This window comes from Oryctolagus cuniculus, chromosome 20 (assembly GCF_964237555.1).
Source record: "Oryctolagus cuniculus chromosome 20, mOryCun1.1, whole genome shotgun sequence".
In the NCBI taxonomy this organism is placed as follows: Eukaryota; Metazoa; Chordata; class Mammalia; order Lagomorpha; family Leporidae; genus Oryctolagus; species Oryctolagus cuniculus.
This window is the reverse complement of record NC_091451.1, coordinates 10340936-10348333: the sequence shown is the minus strand read 5'-3', so window position 1 is coordinate 10348333 and position 7398 is coordinate 10340936.

Sequence of the window (7398 nt, the reverse complement as noted above, 5' to 3'; positions counted from 1 at the left end):
ACCTGCACCTGCATGGGAGACCAGGAGAAGCACCTGCCTCCTGGCTTGGGAACGGCGCAAGCGCCAAGCCATGGTGGCCATTTGAGGGGTGAACCAACAGAGGGAAGACCTTTCTCTCTCTCTCTCTCTCTCTCTCTCTCACTGTCTAACTTTGCCTGTCAAAAATAAATAAATAAATAAATAAATAAATAAATAAATAAATCTTTAAAAAAAAAAAAAAAGTCCCAAGCTCCACCGATGGAACCCAACCAACAGGTACCTGGCGTCAGTCCTCTCTCTTGAGGAGCAGACCATGAGCGGCAGACTTCCGGTAGGATTCCTGTCGGGGTTCTCCCAGGCTTCTCCCCTCGTCCCCCACCACAGCCCCTCCCCAGATCTGGTCCTTTTTCTCTCCCCTCCCCCACCTTCCTTCTCTCCTGTCTCAGCTGCCATCAGGGAGCGCGTGGCGACCGGACCGGCCTCACTCCTCTCTTCCCGAGTGCCTTCTCCCCGGTCTGCTGACTGTCTCCAGCCTTCCCCATTCCACAGGATTTATTCCTTCCCTCGCGGGCTAATGAAAACTTCCTCAGCGTCCACTCATTCTTTCCAGGTTTCTCAGAGACGTTCCGGGCCTGGAGGCAGGAGGCGAGCGCGCGCATGCGCAGGCCGTCGCCCGGCCCAGCTCCCTCGGGATGGAGCCGGCTTGCTCCTCGCAGTGTCCGGGAGCCCTGGCCTCCAACGCGGAGGCTAGTGGAACCCTCTGCTCTCGGGGGAGCGAGCGTGTGGATTGACCACTGAAACTCACCACCTCCCACCTCCGCTGTCCGCAGGTGGAAGCCATGGTGGCTTCCGCCCAAGGACCACCTGCTGGATCTGACCAGTGGCTTCCGCAGCCCGAGCAAGGTATCTCACCCACGTGATCTCATCCTGTTAGACCCTGGATTTTGTTCCAGCACCGTGCTCGGCTCATTGCCTGGCAAAATGGAGGAGGAGGTCTTGTTTCCAGAAGTAACATGGGTTTCTTGTGTCGCAAACCGTGTGTGTGTGTGTGTGTGTGTGTGTGCACTCTTTCTTTTCAAAGTGGCTGTCGCTAAATCTGGCCATAAGGAAGACAAGGTGGTGGAGCGTTGCCAACAGTCTTAATCTGTTCCTATTTGCCTTAACAATGATTGTATCTTGCTCAATGGTTACTGTTCCCATTCTATAGCCAAGGAAACTGAGGTAGTGTAGGTCACTAAATCCAGCATCTTCTGTTGCTAGGACCTGAAGACAATAGATTGCATTTCCATATCTTCCATAGCCCGTGTAGGCCTCAATCTTGCCCAAATCCTATAGGCAAGGCGGGGGAGGGGGCAACGAAGTGCCTGAAAATTAAAGAAAATGTAGGGAAAGTGTTCCTGTTGTCTATAAAAGCAAGCATGCATATATTTTCATGCTTGGAGAAAAAGAATTCTGATTTTATTTCTCATCATTGGGTACTCAAAGCTTTGGGTTAGTCCCACACACCATGACAGCTACAGGCACAGTGCACCTCAAGTGTGGAAAGAGAGCAAGGGTTCTGCTCAGCTACACAGGCTCCTGAGATCCGGGAAGCAGAACCCCTCCCGGCCGTGTTCTGGTGTTCTTGCTCTCCTGGGCCACGCCCAGAGCCTTTCTTTCATTCCACTCTCTGATGAAAACCTCTTCCCTGCGGTGTGCTTTTAGCTTGGTAGTTAGGACACCCACTGAGATGCCCACGTCCATGTTAGAGTGCCTGGGTGTGAGTCCCTGCTCTGCTTCTGATTCCAGCTTCCTGCTAACGCACCCCCTGAGAAGAAGCAGTGATGGCCCTAGGACTTGGGTCCCTGCCAACCTCATGGGAGATCTGAATTGAGATCCTGGCTCCTGGCTTCTGTCTGGCCCAGGCCTGGCTGTTTGCAGGCATTGAGGAGTCAACCAGCAGATGGAAGATCGATCGTTCTATCATCTCTCTCTCTCTCTCTCTCTCTCTGTGTGTGTGTATGTGTGTGTTTGTGTGTTTGTGTTTGCCTTTCGGATACAGTTATGATGGAAAGAAATAGAAATTTTTAAATAAAATAAATAAAAATAAGTTTTTAAAAAATAAAAAAGCTGCTTCTCTTAGGTTCACACTGCACACTCCATCCACTTACACACCCCCCCATCAACCGTGGATCTGCTGACCACCCACGTGCTTCCTGCTCACCCAGACAAAGGGCTCCCCTCCACATGCCTCCTGCACTGACCATGAAGAGCACCCAACAGCCTCTCACACCTCAGTTGCCTGACCTCCTACTCTTGGGCTTCCCTCCATTCCTCCACAGCACCCAGCACCCATGCCATGGTCACATCCTGCTGCCCTTGACCCTCATCACTTCACAAATCACAGAGTGAAATACCTGTTTCTTAGGACTTTTAGTCTTCCCTGCCCCCATACCAGCTTCGATTCCTGGGTCATCACTACCTCAGTCTATTTCAGATATGCTGGGTTTCGTTGGCTTTCCCACCTTTCTCAGCATCTGCCTAAGGAGCCCAGCCCTGGTGAATCCCACCACCCACCTGTGCTATTTCCATGCCTGAATTCCAAGCATGAATGTTGGTGTGGAAATTACTAAACCACTTCAGCCTGGCATTGCAATCATGACGTAATCACAGGTTTCGGCAGGTGCGCTCCATGGCCCAGTCATCCTACTGGCTGGAAAGCCTGGTGCCTCGCCCGTTCTCTGTGACCATTCTCTCTCTGCCTCATTGCTGGAAGACTCCCTCTTGCAGACGCCGTAGAACCTGGGTTCTGTGAATACCTGGGGGAACACAGGAGCGTGGGCACAAGTGCTCAAGTACCTTTTGTAAAGTTTTATAAATTCTAATCACCCAACCTGGTGGAAAATGCCACGACTGGTTTTCTGTTTTTCTTTCCTCTTTCCCGGCTACTGTTTTCCACTTTATAGAAGAAATTCCTACATGTCACCCTCCGGAAATCTTACCTGTTTTACAGTGATGCAAAGCTCTGATGTGCAGAATCAAGGATGTTTCTAAATATTGATATCAGAGAGGCATTCGTTAATTAAGGCACCGTAGGGATTTGTGTCGTTATAGCATGGTTCCATTAATAGAGAAGCACAGTTTTAGAAATGGGGTCTTTGGCCTATATTAGGCCGTTCTGAATTCAAATACATTGTAGAGTGCAGCAGCCAGACTGAAGACAGTTTTCTTTTAATGGCTTGTAAGACAGGCCAAAGGTGGCGCTGCCCTATTTTAGCCATGGCAAGGCTCTCCATTATGGTTCCGATGTTACTCTAGGTGTCCCCACCACCAGAAGCCCATGTGACAAAGGTGTGATCCCCAGGGTGATGCTAATGGGAGGTGGTAGAACATGAAGGGGGTGGGCTGAGTGGGGGGTCCTTAGATCTTTGGGGGGCATGCCCTCGGAGGGTGGGTCTCAAGGGGGGTGTTACAAAAACCTGAGTTGGGTGCAGTTTTCCCTCTGTTCCAGGCTTGCTCCCTCCACACGTGCTCCACCACTGCCAGCCACCACTCTCACAGAAGCCAAACCAAAGTGACTTCCTGATCTTGGACTTGAACCTCCAAGACTGAGCTATGCAAACCTTTTCTCTTTGTGAAGTTAGTTGCCTTGGGCTGGCATTGTGGCACACAATGGACTGTGATATGTGACACAGATATCCCATATCAGAGAGCTGGTTCAAAACCTGGCTGCACTACTTCCTATCCAGCTCCTTGCTAATGGGCCTGGGAGAGCAGCAGAGGACGGCCCAAGTAGTGGGCTCCTGCTGCCCATGTGGGAGACTCCTGGCTTCGCCCTTCTGCCTGGCCCAGCCCCAGCGGTTGTGGCCATCTGAGTGGATGGAAAATCTCTCTCATCTTTCTCTGTCTGTCACATCTCTCTCTGTTGCTCTGCCTTTCAACTAAATGAATCAATCAATCTTTTCAAATGAAATTAAATAAAGCTAGTTTTCTCAAGTATTATGTGATAATAAAAAGCTCATATACTCTGTATCGTGAAATTGATGTATTCAAGATTGTAAAAAACACCCCCAGCACATATGAACCTGCAGCAAAGTGAGTCTGAATTTCACCATTCTCAGTGCGAGAAGACATCCGGTAGGAATTTTCCTTCTCTGTGTCTACAATTGTGTCGCAGTTGCATATTTTGTTGGACTCAAGGAACAAAAAGTTTAAAATCCTATGTTGCCTTCTAATAGGTAAACTATACAGCTTTGAGTAAAAGGAACATGGTTCAGGGTTATGTTTTATTTCTTTGTTCGGACTGGTAGGAAGACAGCTTCACCAATATTTAGCAATAGATTACTGGACGTTGTAAACCCACATTCGTTTTTCCTTAAGCCCTTGGGCCTCCATGCAGAGGCAGCTCTGTAAAGAATAATAATTATTTTTGTAAGCCTGAACACAAAAGGGCCTGTTACCGCTCCCCTCTTTCTCTCTTTTATTTTCTGTAAATTTTCACAAAGTAAATTCCACTGCACTATGAAGAGTAGAATGTCTGTTTATGTACGAGTTTAGGACAGTGTGTTCCCTAAATACAATCTAGCACGCAAAGTCAGCTTTATCCTTTCAGATGAAGATATGCAGCTTTAACTGTGCTAACCAAGTTCATGGCTATAAACTTTATTTTTTAAATGAGTGAAATTAATAATCTCTTTATAAATTTTAAATCCCATGTGCCCGCTTCTTGGTCTCTTGTTTTACCTTTCTAATGCTCTTTTTAAAAAGTATTTATTTATTTGAAAGGCAGTGTTACACAGAGAGAGAAGGAGAGGCAGAGAGAGAAAGACAGAGAGAGAGGTCTTCCATCTGCTGGTTCACTCCTCAATTGGCTGCAATGGCAGGAGCTGCGCCAATCCGAAGCCAGGAGCCAGGAGCTAAGAGCTTCTTCCGGGTCTCCCATGAGGATTCAGGGGCCCAAGGTCTTGGGTCATTTTCTACTGCTTTCCCAGGCCATAAGAGAGCTGGATGGGAAGTGGAGCAGCTGAGACTTGAACCGGCGCCCATACGGGATACCGGTGCTGCAGGCTGCAACTTCACCTGCTACACCACAGCGCTGGCCCCCTCTAATACTCTTTGAGAGGCCCTAAACACTGAAATTTGTTATGAATGTTTATGGTTTTGTTCATAACGAAAAGGAAAATCTAAAATGCACCATCTCCAGTTTTACAGAGTATTTCCATAGGTGTGAGCCAATATCAGCTCTGTGCCTCTAGAGGAAAGAGTAGTTGGTATAATTGATAGTCATTTAATGAAAGAACTTTTACAAGCCTTTATTCATGTTTTCTCTCTTTTTAAGAAAATCAGTGACTGGCCGGCGCCGCGGCTCACTAGGCTAATCCTCCGCCTAGCGGCGCCGGCACACCGGGTTCTAGTCCCGGTCAGGGCGCCAGATTCTGTCCCGGTTGCCCCTCTTCCAGGCCAGCTCTCTGCTGTGGCCAGGGAGTGCAGTGGAGGATGGCCCAAGTGCTTGGGCCCTGCACCCCGTGGGAGACCAGGATAAGTACCTGGCTCCTGGCTCCTGCCATCAGATCAGCGTGGTGCGCTGGCCGCAGCGCGCCGGCCGCGGCGGCCATTGGAGGGTGAACCAACGGCAAAGGAAGACCTTTCTCTCTGTCTCTCTCTCTCACTGTCCACTCTGCCTGTTAAAAAATTAAAAAAAAAAAAAAATCAGTGACTGTAATATCTGGTTAATACCGGCGCCGGGTTCTAGTCCCGGTTGCCCCTCTTCCAGGCCAGCTCTCTGCTGTGGCCCGGGAGGGCAGTGGAGGATGGCCCAAGTGCTTGGGCCCCTGCACTCACATAGGAGACTGGGAGGAAGCGCCTGGATCCTGGCTTCAGATAGGCATAGCTCCGGCCGTAGCGGCCATTTCGGGGGTGAACCAACAGAGGGAAGACCTTTCTCTCTATCTCTCTCTCTCACTAACTCTATCTGTCAAAAAAAAAAAAAAAAAAAAAAAAAAAAAGGAATAGGGATGGCATTGTGGTGCAGTGAGTTAGGCTGCTGCGTGCAGTTTTTTCACAAATCATGTGGATTCCAACTTTTTCTTTTCAACCAAACTAAAAGGGCTTAATTGAGTTTGAGAAATCACTAAAACTAATGCGGATTATCAGTATCTGGGATTTTATTACATAACCCAGAAAGTGCACATTGAAACTCCTTTCACTGGGGTGGGCGTTGGGCACAGCTGTTAAGGCATGGGATACTCATCCCATATCAGGGTGTCTAGGTTTGAGTCCCGCCTCCACTCCTGATTCCAGCTTCCTGCTGATGTGCGCCCTGGGAGCCTACAGATGATGGCTCAAGTCTTGGGTCTGTGACATTCACATAGGAGACCCAGACTAAGATCCTAGCTCCTGCCCCAGCCCTGACTCTAGCAGGTGTTTGGGGTGTGAACTGGTGGTTGAAAAATCTCTCTCTCTCTGTCTCTCTCTCTCTTTCAAATAAAATAAAAGCAAATAGATTTTAAACATTTCAAACCTCATCTTATTACCACCTACATATTTATCTGAACAAATTTTTCAGGTTTTGCTTCTATTCGAAAATAGGAATGAGGCCGGTGCCCATGGCTTACTTGGTTAATCCTCCACCTGTGGTGCCAGCATCCCATATGGGCGCCGGGTTCTAGTCCCGGCTGCTCCTCTTCCAGTCCAGCTCTCTGCTGTGGCCTGGGAGGGCAATGGAGGATGGCCCAAGTGCATCCTTGCACTCGTATGGGAGACTGGGAGGAAGCACCTGGATCCTGGCTTTGGATTGGCGTAGCTCCGGCCGTAGCGGCCATTTGGGGAGTGAACCAACAGAGGGAAGACCTTTCTCTCTGTCTCTCTCTCTCTTTCACTAACTCTATCTGTCAAAAAAAAAAGAAAAAAAAGGAATAGGGATGGCATTGTGGTGCAGTGAGTTAGGCTGCTGCGTGCGACGCTGGCATAAAATACAGGCAGCTGCTTCCAGTCCAGGCTGCTCCACTTCTGGTTCAGCTCCCTGCGTATGGGTCTGGGAGGGCAACGGATGATGGCCCAAGCAGTTGGGCTCCTGCCACCCATGTGGGAGACCCGGATAGGATTTCTGGCTCCTGACTTTGGCCTGGCTCAGCCCTGGCCATTGCATCCATTTGGAAACTGAATCAGCAGAGGAAAGATGTCTTGCTGTGTCTATCTGTTCTCTCTTTGCATGTAACTCTGACTTTTAAATAAATAAGTAAATCCTTTAAACAAATTGAAATAGATTTAATACCGAATCATGTCTTTCAAGCAACAAGCGATATTCACCCAGGGATAAGTGAGCTAAGTATTTAAAAATCCTATGCATTTTGTTAAAGATACATTCTAATAATTTTTGCTTTTTATTTATTTATTTTTAAAGATTTATTATTCAACTGAAAGTCAGAGTTAGAGAGAGAA